Genomic DNA, 21,010 nt, shown 5'->3' on the forward strand with positions numbered 1-21,010 from the left:
AAGAGAATGCATTTAACATCATGGCGTAGTAGGAAAAAACAAGTTATTCTTTCTTGCATCATTGATATTTATAAGTCACTTGCTGGGCCATTTTGAGACCCCTCTGTTTGTAGCACACGAAGTTAACCGCTGGGTCACATTGATGGCATCCCACTCAATACCGTGCTTCAGGGTCCAGCTTTAGAATTTCTGACTTGCAGTTTACAGGCATACTAGGCTCCAGATATCAGGAAACTCTTCAATAGGAAAAAATTGTGGTGAAGAAGTCATAGAGTATGTATTTTTTTCCTTCTTTTTAGCTCTTTTGGCAAGTAAAATATTACTATTAGTATAATAGCTCTTTCTTATAAGAAATCAGCCTAAGATCTTAAAATATGCCCTTCATACCACAGTCATATTTAGCAGCTTCTTTCTACACCTGCCCTAACGTGCAAATAGTCAACCCTTCCAAACAGTTGAAAAACGCTTTCTCATGCGGCATTTCGTTGAATTTTGTGATGAGTCTTGTTGAATTCTTCCGCCTTTGGCAGCAAAATGTGTTGGGAAGAACGTGGACTGTGAATGTCAACTGATTGGTGTTCAAATAGCAGCTCAGCTCGATGCCCTTGGGCTTGAACTTACTGAACTTTGGCTCACTCTCCTGATGAAATGGGTAAAACAATGCCAACTTAACAAAATTGTTTCAAGGATTAAAAGAGAATGACAATAATAGCTAAGATTCATGAAGGAATTTTCATGTGCCAGGAACTGGCTGAGAGCTTGACATAGGCTTGACACTTCAGGAAATCGAGTGTACGTGGAAAAGGTCACATGAAGCAGGCCAGAGAAATTTGAATTTATTCTCCCTCCCTATGTCTTTACAAATTTTTGTAAGAATGATTTTTAACGAGAACATAATAGTCTAAAAGACACACCTATGTACTTTACCATTTCCCTAATTGAAGAGCATTAAGATTGTTTCCACTGTTTTGCTGGGCTTTGCTATATTAAAACATACACTATAGTGAATATCATTGTACATGAATTTCTATTTGCATTTTGAAAATTTTTACCCTTGGTACAGAAGCCTAGAAATACAATCACTGAGTCAAGGGATATGAACATTTTACAGCCGATTTTCTTTCCAAATTGGTTTCCCTAATTTTTTGATCTCATCCCACCCTTGCCAAAAATGCATATTATAATTTAATCTATTTTCTAGCTGTTAGGTGTGAATGGTATTTTGTTTTAACTTGAAATTTTAAGAGTACTAATTAGTTGAACAATGAAAAATTAATGACAACCTGTATTTTCTCATTTGAGAACTGAGAACTCCATAAGAGTTCTTCATACACTAAGAATATTAACTCTTTGTTCATTAAATGTGAAAAAATTCACACCTCACTGTCTTTTAATTTGGCTTATGCTAAATTTTAAGATTCATAAATTTAAGGTTCTATGGGATAAAAATCTATGAATCTTTTTTCATTATGATTTCAATAGTTTTTATACTCTAAAAAGTCTTTGCCTTCCAGAGATCAGAAAAATAGTTGAAGTGCTTTCTTCTAAGTTTATTTTTAGTTTAAGTTTCTTCAATTTAATTCTCTGGTCAATCTAGAATTGCTTTGATGTGTGTGTGAGAGAAGAATGAGAATTTTCTTTTGGCTGAACCACAAAGATGGGCCCATATACCTGGGTCCTGCTAAAATAAATGAACAAAGACACCAAAGGCAAACACCCAAGGCCAAGAAATCAACTGAGGGGTTTTCTTTTTGGAAACATTGTCTTATAAGGGAAAGAAACTTAGGAAACTTATATAGCTCTAGATTTTTTAAACACAGGGAAATCTTATTTCTTTCTTTCTTAGTTATTCAAGACATACAATACATTGTGGTTTTTTTTTTAACCTGATTTCAGAGTATCCATATCTGGTTCTGTTGGTAAATTAAGACTTTGAGGCTTCTGTATGTATTAAATCTCTCTCTCTCTCTCTCTCTCTCTCTCTCTCTCTCTCTCCCCACACATACGTGCATGCCTCATTTGGCCACCCACTCACCTTCCATACCTTGTGAAAATAAAATGATTACATCCAGGTGAACGAGTAACTTAGCCGTGCGATACAAAGGACTTGCTGGGTTAATTTTCTGCCACGTTGCAAGTTCAGACCTCGAGAGAGGATCCTGATTGAGATTGAAGCACACACATAAATAAATCCCCAGCCAATGCTCGGTTTGAATAGATATATGGGACTTGGGGAAGGAATTGACCAGATGCCGGACCATATGATAAACGCAGAGGATCACGGTGTGGTATAAAAACCGGGCAGTTCTATGGTACAGCTGGCCGTGCATAATCTTCTGCTAATTTATAAGGCAGGAGCATCTGCTCTCTAGCTGCCCCTCTCCAATTTTCTAACAGCCTCATCGTCGAGTCTCTCGTTGAACTGAACAGCCGCACGGAGCTGCAGGAGGGAAAGGAGGGTTCCCACCAGGGACAAATGACACGGCCCAGAATCCTGCTTTTCAGAGGGAAAGGGAGAAAGACCTTAATTCTCGGTTTCATCCTAGATGCTTAGTCTCATCCTGACTAAGGCTTCTTTTTCGGATAGTGGCATTTTGAAATCATTCTTTTAAATGGAGCCTCTTGGGCTGCTGTCACTGGATAGGGTCTTTCTCTATAAGAAGTTTCCCTCTGCCCCTTAATCGATAAGAGGAGAATTTAGGCCAAACTAAAGCTTCACATTGATTTCAGTTCGAGTTGGTATTAGTTTCTATTTAATCCAAAACAACTAGTATTTACTGGGGACTGCACAGGCAAATCGGGAGGCAGGAGTCCTCCTGGCCCTAAAACCCCCTTCCCACACCCCATCGAGAGGGTCTGTCTCTCTACTCACTGTTCTCTTCTCCGCTTCTTATTTTCCTTTCTATTTCCTGCCAGGGCAGGGTGGGGGTGTGCCGGTGACGTGGCCTTAATTACCTAGTGGACCAGGCTCAGCTTTCTGCTACCTCTCTGTTTAATCCCATATTTTAATATTTTTATTTTAAAACAGACATCTAACACTGATGTTAAAAGACTCAAAGGAATGAACATCTTAATGACAGAGCTTTGTTTTCTGGGAAACATAGGTAACGTGGTTTTAAAAGGAAGACCACTTCACCATCAAAGTGGAGAGAAGAAACCCTTTGGTCTCGGGATCAGAAGAGGCTTTAGTCCTTATTCCGCCACTAATACAGCTTTGTGACGTTGGTCACAGCACTTGGCCTCTCTGAGCCTGTGTTTTCAGAATGTCACTGTGAGGATAAGAAGACTTCCAACCTATTTTATAAAAAATACCTTTTAAGATATGAGACTGTAGACAAATATGTGACTATGATTAGATTTATGGACATGTGGCATATTAGAGCTCTAATAAGGTGACCATATAATTTATCATCCAAACCAGGATATTTTTGAGAGAGGAAAGAAAGATGAGGACTGGACAGGGCACTGGGATAATAGTAAACAATCCTGGGAAAACCTGGACATTTTGGTCCATAAAAGGCCCTAGAAGCCATATACCCTAATTATGCCTAGTTCCACGTTTGTCTTTGAACACTACTGTGCTGGTAAGGGAGGATACAGGAAAGAAAGAAAAAGAAAGAAAGGAAGAGAGAAAAGAAAGGAAGGAAGGAAGGAAGGAAGGAGGGAAAGAAGAAAGAAACAAAGAAAGAAAGAGAGAGAGAGAGAAAGGAAGGAAGGAAGGAAGGAAGGAAGGAAGGAAGGAAGGAAGGAAGGAAGGAAGGAAGGAAAAGGAAGGAAGAAACTTTCCACCGGTATGTTGTTGAGTGTTAGGGGAAACCAAGCACATTCAAAATACTCAATGAACGTGACATCTGTATTGACCCTGCATCACCCTGGCTGTTTGGACTCCCCTGAGCCTCCTGCCTGCCCCATCCCATGGCGTGGAGAGTGGAGTGGCGAAGACTCACGCCAAGTGGTTGAGATGATTCCTGCGGTGCTGTGCATGCCGTGGGCAAGGGGTGGGGCTAAACTTTGACCCCGTCGATCTTTTCACCCCTTCCTCCAGCTTTCCCCCTTTCTCCTGGGGCCTGCATGCTGTCTTTGAATGCCCGTGATCTCCCTCCATGTCCTGCTCCAAGACCATATTCACTGATGGTGCTCTGGGTTTTGATATCATCATGTTTCCCAAACTTCTCTGACGGAAAGAATCACCTGGGGTGCTCGCCCTGTGATTCTGTCAGAAAGTTTGGGGTGGGGCCTGCTGCTCTGTGTGCTTAACTGAGTTCCTGGGTGAGTCTTATGATCACATGAGTCTGAGACACGTGAAAGTTGAAAGATGCCCTTGAGATCATTTAAGTGAGTGGTTCTCAAAGTGTGGCACTCAACCAGAGCATCAGCATCACCTGGGGACTTGTTAGAAATGCAAATTATTGGCCCTACGAAACAGGAACTATGGAGGTGGGGCCCAGCGACCTGAGCTTTAACAAGCTGTCCAGATGATTCTCATGGAGGTGAAAATTCCAGATTCACTGATTTAGACCACTTCTTTCTTGTCCTCCATTTTGCAGATGAGGAATGTTGGCACTTTTTCTCTCACTTTGGGAGCCTGGCTGCTGAGGTTAGGGAGGGGCAAGTGCTGTGGTCCTTAGGTGATTGTGCAGGGTGGGAAGCCAGACAGGAGAGGGAGAGGGCTCCAGTGGGCATGGCCCTCAACCCCCTCTCCCTGCTCCCCAAGGGAGGATTCTTATCTATAGATAAGGACTCCTGTTTGCCAAGGGTACTGCTAAAAGACACAAGGCTTCTGAAGCGTCAAATGCCTGTGGTCAACGGGAACCTGGGTGTAAATAGTGACTCTCCACTAAGAAATCCCCTGAGAGCCCAGCCACCAAGAAGGCCCAGTTCCCTCTAGAGAAAGACACGTTTCGCTCTTGGAGAAGTTTCAGCTCCGCTTTTGGTGGTTAGTCGCTGTTCATTCTCAGGGTGGTTAATGAAAGACTCTTCTGATTAGTGCTGCAGAAGAATCATCTGATATTGCAAGCTGTGGGCAGATACAGCTGCCGTTTAATCACATCTTCCTGTTACACCGGTGGGAAGGAACAAGTGTTCGGCAGATAGTTCAGCCAACCCTGTTATCCTCAAACCCAGCCAAATCCAGTCATTTAGCTACAATTTTCACAGTGTTTCCTAATTCAAGTACAATACGTACTATCATTTATTGAATATTTTTCATTTATCCAACTTAAAAAAAATAAAATATTTTAGAATAGTTTCAAATTTACAAAATAATTGTGAAGATAGAGCAGAGAATTCCCACATACCCCACACCTACTTTCCCCTATTATTAACATCTTACATTAGTAGGATACACTTGTTACAGTTAATGAACTAAAATTGATACATTATTATTAATTAATTACGAGGCAAGCCCCTCTTTTGCAGATTCAAAAGCTAACGCAAGGGCCCTCTGTCTTCATCTCTGCTGAATCCTCAAGATCTAGCACTGGCACCTAACTGATGTTTATTAAATACGTGGTACAGGACTGTGAGTGAAGAAATTAATGATCAGGTGTTAGTTTTAGAAAGATCGCTCTGGTTGTAATATGAAGGTTAGGTGGAAGGAGGCAACAGTAGGTGGGAGACCAAGCAGGAAGTCTGTGGCTAGTCTTGATAGCAGACACACAGCCAAGGCTTCTAGGGTTTTGGACCCAAATCCTACCCTCTCCAGCAAATAACTAGTCTCATTCTGGAAAAATAAGTCTTTTGGCTTATGATTTGCATCCTGAAAGCCTGACCATGGGACACCTGTGACCACATGGCCTGAGCATCTGCTCATGAAGGGGTGTTCTCTGGACCGTCGAGCCATGAGGCGGGAGGGGCATCTCGAGACTGGACTCAAACTTGTTCTTGCAGCACAAATAGGCTGCAGGGCATGGAGAATCCACGGACAAGGTGACCACTCTCTGAACGTGTGACTACTCAGTCTCTTTCCCAGACACGCCAGTGTTTCCTCAATGTGCTCAGGAGCCACTATCCGTGCAGCAGGGGTGGAGGTGACATGTGGCTCAGAAGCGTGGGCGTCCTTCACTGAGGCTGACCCGGCTGCTCCCAGCCTGAGTGTCCCATCAGCCAACGGCAGGACGCAGCCTGTCCACACTTCATATGTTAGCCTGTGTCGGAGGGGGCAGTGATTTGTCCCCAGTGGAGTAGACATATCTAGATTTGGGCTCACCTTCTAGTTTACCATGCCTCCGTGTGGCCCAGCACCTCTGGCCTTACGGAATGTGTTATTCGCCAGCACGTTTTATCACACAGTGCTGCCTCTGACCAAAGAACTCAAACTCACTTGGCTTTAGGTCTCTGTGCTTCCTGTCAGTTACTTGAGCCAGCGAGCACTTTGAAAGTTCTTTTCTGGACACAGATCTTCAGACTGACATATTTCCTGGCTTGTGGGTTTGACACACTCCTCTTTCCTCTTGGAATGGCCGGCACCTGAAAAAAAATTGGCTTGGTAGGAAGGCAACACCCTGAATTTGTTCTTCGCCTGAAGCTTCTCTCTTTTTTTGGCTGAGGAGTCTTAACATGCCTTTGAGAAAGGCTGTGAGCAATCCTGTTATCTCCTTGTGGTTTGTTTGCAATTCCTTGCTATTTTAAGCTTCTCTCTTATCAGTTGGATTTTCAAGCCTGACAAGTCTGGCCTTTCTGGATGCTCTCATATTTCTTCCATCTCTGTTCCCAGACTTGCCAATTCTTGCCTTAAGTGATCACTTTTTAAAAAACCTTTTTGCAGACATCAAAGAGCAGCAGAACAAGGGTCATCAACTTTTTAGCCTGAAATACCTGTGTCCCCATCACCCGATGTTCTCCTATTGTACCAATGCCGAATTTTAGGCTTCAGTTATGGCAACACCATGCCCCCATGTCCATATTATTTAGGGCAAATTCTAAGCTACCGTAAAGAGAACCCCAAATGCCCTGATTAAATATGGTGGATATTTATTTCTCTCACACATTGACATGCAGGGCTGGTAAGTGGGTTTTTCTCCAGGAAATCATTCAGGGACCTATATCAATGAAGACAAGCAAACATTTTCAACACATCACCTCTGTGGTTGCTGAAGAACTAGAAAAAGTAAGGGCGATTCAAAAGTAAGCATCTTTTAAAAGATGAGCAGGTGCATACACCAATTTCATTCATTTCCAGTTGGGGAGAACTTAGACACATGGCTACACCTAGCTGTAAAGGACTTTTAAAACAGTGATCTCAAGCAGAGCAGCCCCACTCAAGAAAAGAGGAGAGAATGATTTCGAGGGATAACAGTCTGCCACAATAAGCATATTGTTCTACTTTATTCTTTATAATGTTTATATAGTATATGATTTAACCTATATATTGTAATTTTTCAACCATGTCCTTCTTTTGGATTTTTAGGTTGTTTCCAATTTACTGTGCTTATAAGCCCTCTTTATACATAAATATTTGTGCCCTGTAATTTTGATAGCTGTATCCAAACTGCTTCCTGAAGATGTATTGCTTATTCTCATACTAAGGTACTGGGTGCGCCGGCTTCCCTATGGCTTCACAAAAGTCCATCTCATCTAACTTTTCAGTTTTTGCCAATTTATTAGGCAAAAGATGGTGTCTTGTTTTAGTTTGCATTTCTTTCATTATGTTTAGCATTTTTTCCTTTCTTTATAAAATAATTTTATTTCTTTTCTTGAAACTGCCTATTTTAAATCTTTGCTATTTTCCTGATGGGTTTTTGGTACTTTTAAAATAAATTTGTATAGGCGCTTTAGAGATACATAATGCTTGTCCAGATACAGTATTCCAGGCCTCAGTCTACACCAAGGGTGGGAAAACTGTGGCTTGCAGGCCAAATCTGCCCTGTAAATGAAGTTTTATTGGAACACAGGCATGCTCGTTTTTCACATGTGTTTGATGACTGCTTTTGTGCTCCAGTGGCTGAGTTGTTTCTACAAATATTATATGGCCTCGAACCTAAAATATTTACTCTCTAATCTTTTACAGAAAAAAAAGTTTGCTGATCCTGGCCCCGGACTCACTGAAAGAATCTCCAGTGTTGGGGGCTGCACACATATATTTTGAAAAACTTCTCAGGTACTTTCTAAGTTCACCAAAATTTGAGAAATATGATGTAGTTAGTAGTAGAATATAGGAAGGCATGGTTTCTCACTGGACTCTTTTTCACCTCTTCTGCATTTCTTTCCCTTTTCCCTCTACATCCAACCAAGGTCTTAAGAAAAACATATAGGGGCTTTCCAAGTAAGTATGGCTGGTAATAATCTATGTCTCGTTACTCAGGCACTGCAAAATTCCTTAAATGTAGGAAAACTATTTTAAACAGTAAACATTTTGGGAAAAAGCAAGAAGTTAACATTTCTTGTATGTCAAAAAAGAAAACACATTTCTTCTCTTTAGAAAACAGTTTTGATATGCAAAGTTATATATTAGTATGTCCCTAGATATGCATGTATTTGTATGATGATGTGAGTAGGTGCATGCATAACACACACAGACACGTATACATACATGTATATTAGAAGTGCTGCTGTGATTCAAGCTCATGGTTCAAACAGTCCAGTGTTTTGTTTCTGGTACACGTCCCAAAGAGCAGGGTCGCCCTAAACTCTTTCATGAACAAGGAAATAATCACTTGAACAACTGAAGCTTCCACCTCAGTGTCAATCTCAAAGTTGAAGGGCGAATCTGAACTATCCTACTTTCCCTTAGTACTCCATTTGGCTCTGCTACTCATGACTGTATTAGATTCTCTTTCAAAGATATTTTTATTTGGTCCCTACCCTCATTCCACCTCACCAAAGTGCAATAGCATTCCACTCCTCAAAACAGAAAACATTTCAGGCGGGCGATGACATGCAGTTATTATACGTCATTAAAAACATCATTTATTTTCTGTGTTCTCTCTCATTACAGGAAATCTGTTTCAACACCACACAGAATTTCAGGCAAATGCTAATATAAATAAAAGCTTTTTCCCTAAATATAAATAAGTATGATCTCCTAAATGAGGAGGAAAATCTTTACATGCTGCATTGATGGCCCAGAATCTTCTTTTATATGGATTAGAATTTCAAACTGCTTCATATCTTATAAAGATAGGGTCAAAATATACTAAAACCATTGTGTAACCATTGTATAAACTCCTTGAGCTTGGAGTTTGGAATTGATATTTCCTTTTAGATGGCACTTTTAATGTCAAAGGTTTCAAGGGACTAGGTTTCATTTAATAGGTGTGTATGTTAGAACCAGTACTTTGGATTATAAAATTAATATATTTTTCTAGAAAAGGAATTATTATTATTATCATTATCATACTCAGAAAAAGAAATTACGTGCTCCATAAGATTTCTGGGCTGCCCTAGTTGGCTTCCTGTTTTGAGGATTCTTCCAGAGGGAGGCAGGCATGAACGTGTATGCGTTAGTATGTATGGTCACAAACCCAGGGAACACATTAGTCTCTCCCACACGTCAAGAACTCTTGATTCTTCCAAGAGCCATCTCACCAACCTACCCTCTGGGGCCATGTGGGGAGCTTATTATGAGTTCTGGCTGCTTAGCAAGCCCCACAAGGGGGATGAGACACTGGTCTCCCCTTATGCAATTATTAAACTGAAAAGAAAGACTGAATAAACAACAAACTATCAGTAGTATTTGAGAAAAGCAGGTAAACACCAATAGAAAACACTGATGTGATGTTCTTAAAAGAATACTGCTATATGTCTATTTAACCAAATATTAAACATAATGATGGTTGTCTGGCAATAATAGCAAAATAGCTGAAGAAAAAAGGATTTCTCTTCATGGGGTTTCCCTCGGATACCTTGGTGGAGGAAGACCCATGACACCTCCTATGAATCCTTCTCTTCTGCTTGTATACACTGGCTGTTGAGTTGGTGCGAGTGAGCTTCAAAGGACTAGTCTGGTCTTCACTTTGCAGCAAATCTTACCTCTTGGGCCATTATTTTATCACATGTCAAAATAATTTCTATGGAACCTAGAAAATTCCCATTGTTTTCTTTAGCTATTTTCCTATTATTGCCAGACAACCATCATTATATTTAATACTTGGTTAAATAGATACATAGTAGTATTCTTTTAAGAACATCACATTAGTGTTTCTATTAGTGTTTACTTGATTTTTCCAAATACTATTATTTGCCATTTATTCAGTTTTATTTTCAGTTTAATAATTGCATTTGTCAAGTGATGTGTTGTGATCAGTAATTAAGTCTTCATTTAGTAAAAAGTATGGAGTCATGGAGACTCCATCTGAACTGATGAAGTTGTGCAGTTGATGAGAATATTTTTCTTGCTCAATTTCATTATTTTGACCAGCAATTAAAACTTTATTAAAAAATTTGTAAGGTCTAGTTTCTCATTGTTTCCAGATTTTAAAAGTTTAAACTAACCATTCCTTTAAAAATGTTCTATATTTTTTTCTTTTCACCTCCCCTTGCCCTTTGATATGTGTTTCACCAAGTTGTTCTATCTTTAGGCATATGGAAATATTATATTATATTTATGTGATATTATGAAATCCAGATTACCAGTTCCTACCATATTCTTGACTTACAGTTATTCTCAATGACCTAGCTTTAAAAAAAAATAATTGTGCTCAGACTGTTTAGAATTTGAATATATTTTTATCTATGTATAATTAAAATAAATGTTAATGTTAAATATAAAAATTATTCTAGTATTATTTTTAAAAAGTTACTTTTTTACCAAGATATTTAGAATATCTTGTTAAAATAAAAGGTAAAATAAAATTATAATTAATAAAGTTATATTTATAATAATGAAATTTAGAACCAAGATTATTTTTAAGCTGAAATGATGTTTTGAAATTTTCATTAAATCATATTACATATTTTTATTAAAATAACACAATTTACAATTCTAGTGTTCCATTGCCCTTTAGTTGTCTAGGTAAGTAATTGGTATTATTCTTTGAGATATTACATCTAGACCTATTGGATACAATTTTAAGAAAAAAAATCAGTTGGTCAATATGACAAAATATTTTTTAGCTACGATATGCAGCTTCTGCATATCTCACATTAATTTGTGAAAATCTACAGAACCATGTTTTAGAGCATGAACAGAAGCAAAGAAAACCTATGCTTCTGGAACATGATGCTTTGTGATGCAAACATTTACTAGTTTAATGCTGTGAGGAAGGAAGGACTTGGCAAATTGATTGTTTTCTCTCTTATTAAGCACTTCGACCTCTCAGGTCCTCCTGGACATTGAATCTATCTGCTCTGACATACTCAGTAGCGGGACCTGTCACTCTACACCCTGTTTTGTTTCCAGATCTAAGGCAAGAGGCACGGAGAAGAGATTCCCTGTGGTCTAACGGGTGTTGGGCAAGAGAGCAGATGTTGTGAGCTGTGGGTTACACTGTCAGCACATAGGATGTGGTGTACAGTATACGCTCAATATATTTTTACTGAATCAAAGAGTCCATGGTCATTAGGTCCCCGTAACTGAGACTGGATCCAGTGCTGCTGAGGCCATGGAACTCAGAGCAGGAGGCTGACAGATTCTTCAACGTTCCAGGAGCTTTGGTGTATTAAAAAAATATGTTCTTAATGGTTATAAATTGCTTAATGGTCAATAAATAATTTTAATTTATTAATCAATTTACACTCTTAAAAAGGTAACATTTCCCTAAACAATCACACATTTATACGAGTAATAAAAAAATCTTATGAGTTTAATCAATTTGATTTCTCCAAACATTTAAACATTTATTAAAAATTTAATCAAAGGACTTTTAAAATTTCATTATAATCAAGACTCATAAATGTTCTAAATCCCATAAGAAACACACAAAATACAAAATATAGCAAAGTTTGCAAAACTGATTAAAGCTGTTATACCAAAATGATTACAAATAGCATAGATTAAACATCACTTTTTATTCTTCTCCGTCACATTTCCGGGGTTTCAATAATCCTGCCAGCCACTGCTTTATCACTTGTTTAACATTTTAGTAACCTGACCAGACCTGAAAGAAAATGAAGGCCATCACAAACCAGCTGCTGCTGCATATTCCTGCATGGAAATCACAAGTTCTTGGGTTGCACCATCCAAGGAAATTCAAACCCAAGTGTTGGTACTAAGACAAGTCTGTTTCATAAAACCATTTTCACTTGTTTCATCATAGGACTCTCGGGCCCTGCCTTTTGTGAAGATTCTCAGTTTTTAAGATACATCTTTCTTTTAATGGGGTCTCCTTTACATTTTATGAGGCTAGCTGTATATTTTGGTATGATACATAGACTGCTGAAATTTTTTAAAATACAAGTATTTATCATTAGTATTTAATTCAAATTAGTAACTATAGGCCAGGCACGGTGGCTCATGCCTGTAATCCTAGCACTCTGGGAGGCTGAGGTGGGTGGATCGCTCAAGGTCAGGAGTTCGAGACCAGCCTGAGCAACAGCAAGACCCTGTCTCTACTAAAAAAAAAAATAGAAAGAAATTATCTGGCCAAAATATATATAGAAAAAATTAGCCGGGCATGGTGGCGCATGCCTGTAGCCCCAGCTACTCGGGAGGCTGAGGCAGTAGGATCGCTTAAGCCCAGGAGTTTGAGGTTGCTGTGAGCTAGGCTGATGCCACGGCACTCACTCTAGCCTGGGCAACAAAGCGAGACTCTGTCTCGGAAAAAAAAAAAAAAAATTAGTAACTATAATTAGAAATTTTCCTTTCCTGGAAAATGGGAGGTTGAGTTTGCCTTGGTGGCTTTTTTCTTCAGGACACTTGGTGAATGTGTCCTTTTGGAAGCCTCCTACTGACTGTTGTTGATCTTACTGAGCAACTGCGGATGCTGTGGTATCTAGAAACCATGGTCCTTATTTCCTTGACTATTGTATGAAATCAGCAGCACTGATCAGACTTCCTGTTCTTGGAACAGTCCCTGGAACAGTCCCTGGAACAGTCCCTACTTTTCCCGTCTTGTTTGGCTCACTCGCATGCTTCCATTCACCCTCTGCTGTTTAGGTGGACAGAAACAAATACATACATACACTTTGAAATATAAATATGCTCAATTGAAGAAACCTTTATGAAAATCAAGATCTCCCTACACTCATGGAGATTCCTTTTCTTCAATATTTTTACATTTTTTATTTTCATATTATATAGAGTATCAATATTTTATATGTGCTTAAAAATCAATAAAAATTAAAACAATCGATTCTTTTCATTTTTTTGTACTATACTGACTTTTCTTTTTTGAGCTTTGTTTTGAACTCAGTCTCAAATTGGCCAATCCCCTTAAATTGCCATCTACTTCATCCTTTTAGCACTGCCCCTGAGTTTTTGTGACAAAAATAGTTTGCCCCAGATCCATCTTGATTTTTGTTTTTGCCATAAGGACTCTCTGAAGTGTCCTATATCTTTGAACTGGAGGTTAGTGTTAGAGACCAATATCTGAGGCTGGGGGTGCATACGAGAATTGGGAAAAGTAAGAGCTGTCACAGCTACTATGCGTTGAATAAGAAGTTAAGATGTTTTTAAGACTATGGTTCCATATTAATCTTTCAAATTTATATTATTGGATTTCATTTTTATTACAATAAATGGTTTCATAGACCACTAAAATATCCTTCTACAGTGACAAAGTAGAGCTCAGTAAGGAGAGAAGATGTCTTTTTACCAGCAGGTTAGTGAGATTCTATTCCTGGATCATCCAGAGAAAAAGATTGAGTGTGTGGATGCGTGTGTGTCTGTATGTGATATGTGTGTGATGTGGTATGTATTTGTATGAGTAGTGTATGTGTGCATGTGGTGTGTGTGTGTAGGGGTTATGGTGTGTGCTGTGTGTATGTGTATGTTTATGTGGTGTGTGTAGTGTGTTTATGTATGGTGTGTATGTGGTGTGCTAAGTGGTATGTGTGTATGGAATGTGGTGTATGTATGTGTATGTGGTATGTGTATATATGTATAGTATGTGAGGCCAGGAGTTTGAGACTAGCCTGAGAAAGAGTGAGACCCTTTGTCTACAAAATATTTGAAAAATTATTAAGGCGTGCACCTGTAGTCCCAGCTACTAGGGAGGCTGAGGCAGGAGGATTGCTGGAGCCCAGGAGTTTGGGGTTGCAGTGAGTTATGATGATGCCATTGCACTCTAGCCTGTTTGACAGAGCCAGACTCTGTCTCCAAACAATAGAATCAAATAAAATAAAAAATAATTAAAACATCTTGAAGTAATGGAGATTGTTGAAAATACAATCCCACAAAATCTTTAAACATAGTAGAAGTTAATCTTCTCATTTTAATAGATGCTTAAGTAGGTACAGCTCTATATTTGCTGGTTGCATACCACAAGTTGGCTTCAATATGTTGAATAATGCTTCTTGCTGCATCTATGTAACTGTACCAGGTTAAACCACAATGAGATTATTGATGATAGTAATGAAGGAACAATTACTAAAAAATATCCATGACTTGTAAAGAGAAAAGGATGACTACATGTCCTTTCATTGTCAAATAGGTGCATCTTTGACTCACTAATTGCTATTTAGTAGGGTATCTTATTAGTTAATTTGGGCTGCTATAACAGAATACCATAAACTGGGAGCTTATAGACAACAGAAATTTATTTCTCATTGTTCTGGGGGCTGGAAAGTCCATGCTCAAGGCACTAGCAGATCCGGTGTCTAGTGAGGGCCCAGTTCCAGGTTTGCAGATGACTGTCTTCTCACTGTAGTCTCACATAGCTAAGAGAAAAATAATCTCTCTCATGTCTCTCATAAGGGCACTAATCCCATTCATGAGGGCTCCGCTCTCATGATTTATTCAACTACTAAAGTCTCCCCAAATACTATCACATTGGGGATAAGGATTTCAACATAGGAATTTTGGGAGGACACAATTATTTAGTCCATATATTCAGATAGATGTTAACTTTTAGAAAACTGAATGACATGTAAATTATTCTCTCTAGAACAATGCAAATGAATTTTTTTTCTGTAGAGATGTAAATGGTTTTCAGTGGAAAAGATAACCCTAAAGGTTTTGTTTTCATTGACCTGTAGAGCATTAACCAAGTTTGTATCCAAATTAGCATTCTTTCTTTCTTTCAATGACTATAAATATTTCTGCCTCTCCTTTAATCCTAAGAACAAGCTTTACCTTTCTTCTGATTCCTCCTTCATGAGTTTCTTTATATGTGCTCACAGACATACACATACATGCAAACACACCATAATAAAATATGACTAAATGCACACCAGAATGGCTAAAATAAGAATGTTAACAGTGCCAAATATTTCAAGTATGTAGAACAAATAAAATTCTCTTATATTGCTGGGTGAAAAATAAATGGAAATAATAATTTTGGAAAAAGGTTTGTCAGTAGTCACTAAATTTAAACATAGTTAAACCCAACAACCCACTCCTGGATATATATCCAAAGGAAGTCTGGGCTTTTGTCTACCAAAAAACGTACATAAGAAGCTTTGTAGAAACTTTATTTGTAATAGCCCCAAAGTGGAGGCACTCAAATGTCCATCAACAGACTATATCAATTGTGTCGTAAATACAGAATAGAAATCTACACAACAATTTAATAAATATCTACTGATACATGCCACAACACAGATGGATTTTACAGAAAACATTGACTTAAAGAAGCCAGACACAGAGAACTACATACTGTGTGATTTCATTTGTATGAAGTTCAAGAACAGGAAAAACTTGTCTCTGGGATAGCAGTCAAGATTGCATTTATTCTGGGGGAATATGAAGTGGGAGGGCTGTACAAACAAGCTTTCTGCGTGTTGGAGATATTCCATATCTGAACTGGGCAGTGGTTACACAGGAAAATACATCTGCAAAATCATATTGACCTATATTCTTAAGACTTGTGCTCTTTTTAAAATTAAGTTATAACAATTTAAAAAGAAAAATAATGGATTTGGGGTAACTTACAGGATTTTTGAGGGATGGGGGCACAGAGAACCAGATTTGGAGGCTGCATAGCCAAGAATAATGCCCCTGTCGCGTCACAGAGTAGCCCATTGATGACCCTCATGCTGCCCCTGGATATAGCCACTGCAACTTGCACCCTTAGAGCTCTAACACTAGAAGTTAGATTCCGCCACTAAAACTGCAGCCACAGCTATCTCTGAGCCACCCCTACCCCTGCTTCCATGCCCCTCACCCCTGGCCAGAATGGATTCTGCACAGGACTACTCAATTGGGACCTCACTTGCAATTTAAAGTCTGGGTCAAGAGTATCAGACTGGCAAGTGCTTGCCCTTTGGTTGCAAGAACGGTTGGGAGAGAGAACATCTGCCACTCTTTCATAAACTGGGAGGATTCCTCAAACATCAGAATGAGGTTCTGATATGAAACTCCTGCGAGAATAACAAACGCTTGCAATAGAAGGTAATTCTGTTCAAGTCACCAGCATGTAAAGCTTGCCCACACACTGTCCGAGCCGCTGTGCTCGTGAAGCAGACCCTTGAAGCTGCTTTCCTATTAGATCAATTGTTTGTCCTCACTCCGTTGCAGGAAGGCGAAGGAATTTGTGCCTATTCAGAGTGTAGTTGCTGAGAGACTAGGTTCAGATCTTAGTATTAAGATTTGATTAATCATTTTCCTTCTAGAGCAATGAGGGCTCACGTTTCCTTTCATAGGCTTCTGAAAAGCAAGAGTAACGGTCTCAACTAACTCTTCCTTAAAAGAATGAGGTTTATTACTTTTGTTAATAAACTTGCACTATCAGAATACCATCCCAGCTTGTGGAGGCCTTGGCTGCCTGTCTGGGTCAGGCCTCCACAGCTCCCTTCTTGCCACTGTTGCAAAACATCGATGACCCACCCCATTTGTGCCCTGGGTTATTTTGAAAAGGAACAACAACAACAAAAATCCCCAACAGATTATTTTTAAACAGTTCAAAATGTTCTCTGCAGAAATATCAGTGGAAGTAGTGAAGTCAAGAATTGGCAGGAATTTAGGCAGGAAAGAAAGTCTGTTCTCAGGCTTTTAGTTTTTTAGTTTAAGGACTTATCCAAAGAACCAATCTCCCTTATAACTCTACGCTGAGAAGCAGGGCCATTTTTCTGCTACAAAGCCCTGTTCTCAAAATAGTAGAGATGGCATGCTAGGAGGCTGCAACGGTAGATGTTGAGTGAGTGTGTGTGTGTGTGACAGAGAGAGAGAGAGAGAGAGAGAGAGAAAGTAATCATTTGAAACAAGTACCGAAGACACTGTTGATGTGTATACAATAGAGTTTGTTCACTAGCATTGCGCTGGCTGTATGTTAGGATGTCAGTAAATAAATATTTTTGGCCTAAAGTTGGAGCATTCTAAAATGACTTTTTGACCTTGAAGACTATATTCAATAGAGCAAAAGGGAGATACTAGCTTTTTGGTTATAGCATTCCTACAGGCATATGACCTCTGAAAAATATCAGATGGGACCTTGATTTGCTGTTATAAAAATGAGTAGAAATAAAATCTCACTTGTGATTAGTGCCAAGAAAGTTGTGAATTGAACCACATGATATAACCAAGATGAGAGTTTGGCAAAAACAGAAGACCTCAGCTGACACCATCTCTGATAAAGCCCTTACCAGAATAACCATGCGTCTTTCTGTGGGCTTTCCCTGTGCTCACACTGCATTAATTACATCATCTGCAGAAAGATACGTTTTCCAGCCACATTCTCCTCAACATTTAATGGTGACAGTAGGCATAAAAGAAGTTTACTTTTGTTAATACAATACATAATTCAGACCACATACACTTCGTATTTTGTTCTATTAGTCAGTGATCTTTTGGTTGAAAATGATAGAAATTCAAGTCAAAGTAAAGTAAGGAGGAGTTCAAGTTCAAGTTCAGAAGCTGGGCTGTTTTTCAGAACAGCTGGATTTATTTGAACACCATCGGGAATTTGTCTCTTCCCATCTTCCTTCTGCTTCCTTCTCTTCGGCTTCATTCTCTGTGGACTTTCTCCCTCTGCTGGGAAAGTTGCTGGTGGCAGCTCCCAGCCTAGCAGAGCCTTACAGCGCGTGACTGCAGAGGAGAGAGCCAGCCTCTCTCCTCCACTCTCCACGGGAGTATTGGAAAGTGCCCTGATTGACCTATCTGAGGCAGGTCCCACCAGGTGATGGCCCTGTGCACGTGTGTGGGGGAGGTGGGAAGACCCCTTTGACAAGGTGACAGACAGGGAACAGGGAAGGGAGAGAGTGAGCAGAGCTCTGGGGGCTGTCGTATGGGAATTTTGGGGTGGGGGTGAAGAGAGGGTAGGCTGTGCAGAGGGCCACGCTAGCTACCCTCTGCCTCTTCTCACCCAGCTCCTGCCTGCACGAACCTCTAAAAAGATGAAACGGACCCATCTACAAGATCATCAGCCTTGGGCACAGTATGATTTTAGGTGCAAGGTGAAGGGCCCTTCTGCCTAAAATACATTTCCAGTTGCACAGCATTGTCTGAATCAGTTTCCTCATCCGAATTAATCTTTTGCAGACCTAAAGCCCCTCATGCAAGTATGTGGCAGAACTGGCTCATTGGTGAGAGTGTCAGTCCAGCATAACTGGCTGCTTTCTGTATGTGACTGGGAGTTGAAAGGAGGAAGAGGTAGGGCTCCAGGCGGGGAGGAATGCTGGCCGACCAGCCCCTGCCCGAATCACACCCAGGAGCTGTGGGTAAAGGGAGGCTAGCTATTGTCGAAGAAGTGCTAGAAGGGATTGAGGTCTCAGCTGAATAAAGATTTATATTAGTATCTTTGGGGCACTGTGGGCAAGGTTCTTGTCCTTGGGCATTCCCTACTCTGTAGAGACCAATTTTCAGGGTTCAGCCTGAGCAACATCCAGCAGTTGACTTTGTAGTGAGTTTTGTCATTGTTTAAAAACAAAGGCCTACTTTCCTTTCCAGAAAACATGATCCCAACAGCAGGATAAAATAAACAAAAGAAATTCCATCAAAACAATAAGAAAAGTTCTAGTCTCCAAGGTCACTTATTTCTCTTGATAAATGACCTGTAGGTTAGGGAAAACATATAGTTTGGTGCAAGAATTTCAAAATGGTTATGATTTTAAAAGGCTTGTCTAGAGTTCATTCTACATCAGCTTTTATCTCATCAGGTTGTTTTTTTTTTTTTTTCTTTTTGCCTTGGAAACATTGGAGCTTAATTTACAAAATAGATTTGTGATTTTTTATTTGCAAATCAAGATACCATTGATCCTAGCCTTAAAAGCAACTTAAGAGTGACATCAGCAAGATGGCCAACTGGCAGGTCCTCCCCCTCATCCTCCCAATAAAGGCAGCAAAACGACAAATAAACAATCATATTTTGATAAAAATAGTTAAAGGAGAGCACCAGATTACATGAAAGGAGTAGCAGAAACCCAGGATGGCCACATAGAAAATGGAAGGAAACCCCTTGCCTCTGCACCCCCCCTTCTCCTAGTCTGATCAGCCAGGAAGGGACATCTACCTGTGGGGGAAAGGTAAGCAAGGGGACCCTGGCAGCCCCCATCACCACCTTGAACACCTGCCATCCTCACCACTGGGGTCCTCTGTGGTCCTCAGAGGTGCTAAGCTAAGCTGAGTGAGCGTCATAGTCCGGAGTGGATCCAGCAGAATTTATCGATGTATTGAATGTAGGAGGTGAGAGAAGGGTGGAGACAAAGGTGGTGCGAAAGCTTTTGACCCCGGCAGCTGTAAGAGTGGAATTATCGTTTGATCACAGGGCAAGTTCAACCAGTGCCTGAAGTCCTGCTCAATGCTGTTTGCTCCTTTCTGGTTGGGACTTAGTGTGGGCCTATGATTTCTCATTGGGGTTTTATCTGACAGACTTAAACACTGTATTCTTCTTTTAAAAGCCCAAATAACAAATATTCCAGAAGGCAAAACAAAAATTTAAAAGATTTATTGAAATAGTATGACAATATACTCCTAACACAATGAAGAATGTGACCATGATGATTTTCACAAAGTATTTTGTGCTTGCCTAAGCACACAAACAAAACCAAAGCAAGGCAAACAAAATAAAAACAAAACTTGATGCTACCTAATAGCTTTCATGAAGCAACCATAATGCTTTTTGTTTCTTATAAGTCAGGCTTCAGTACTGCTGTGTACTTCAGCACTGAATTTCATACACTTGAATGCTGCTGGCCACACATAGTCCTCACTCCCCACCCACCCCACTGCATCGCCCTCCCCCAAAAGGACAAAAGGTAGTAAACAAAATAGTAATGATGATAATAATAATACAAAAGCAGACACAAAAGTAATTTTTTTCAGTCTCTAGGTTTATGCTCAACATTTTCTGACTATATGGGAAGCAATGAAACCAGTTCTCTAGCTCTTGCTCTCTTATTCTCTCCTCCCATGCATTTCTGAATACTTTTAATCTATTTATTATTGTGAGTAATTATATTAATATATAGCCAGAAGCAATTTTCATGGGCAATTGTATAGATGTTTTCCGATATATGTCTCTTCGCAAGAAAGATAATCTTAACTACATGTAGAGACTGAGTACAGATAACGGGGACAGGGACAGCTTTCTGTTGCTCACACTGAGCCTTAGGCCACTGGCTGTGTACTCAGGAGAGGGAGCGGGCAGGTGAGGGAGGTTCCGGCTTCGATTAGCCCTATCATCTCTGTAATCACCGCCCATCCCAGTCCTCCTCCCAAAAAACCTACCACCCACTGTGTGCTTTCAGCTTTAAGCTGCATTCTCTACCTGGACCCCAACTGTCCCCAATCAAACTGTCATTCATGGATCCACCTGTATAGAGATTATGAAGGTGCTACTGGCGAGAGATGCTTTGCAAAGAGGGTTGAGTAATGAATGTGGCATAGACTTGGAGTTAAAGTTTCTTCTTTGTTGCTGAAAGATACTATATCTAATTCTGAGAATAAGGACAACTTCTTCTAAGACAATATTCAAAACAAATCAAACGAAGAAATCTTTAATGTATGTGTTACATGAGGGAAAATTGTGTTGAGTAGACT

The sequence above is a fragment of the Lemur catta genome, chromosome 2 (assembly GCF_020740605.2).
Source record: "Lemur catta isolate mLemCat1 chromosome 2, mLemCat1.pri, whole genome shotgun sequence".
Classification (NCBI taxonomy): Eukaryota; Metazoa; Chordata; class Mammalia; order Primates; family Lemuridae; genus Lemur; species Lemur catta.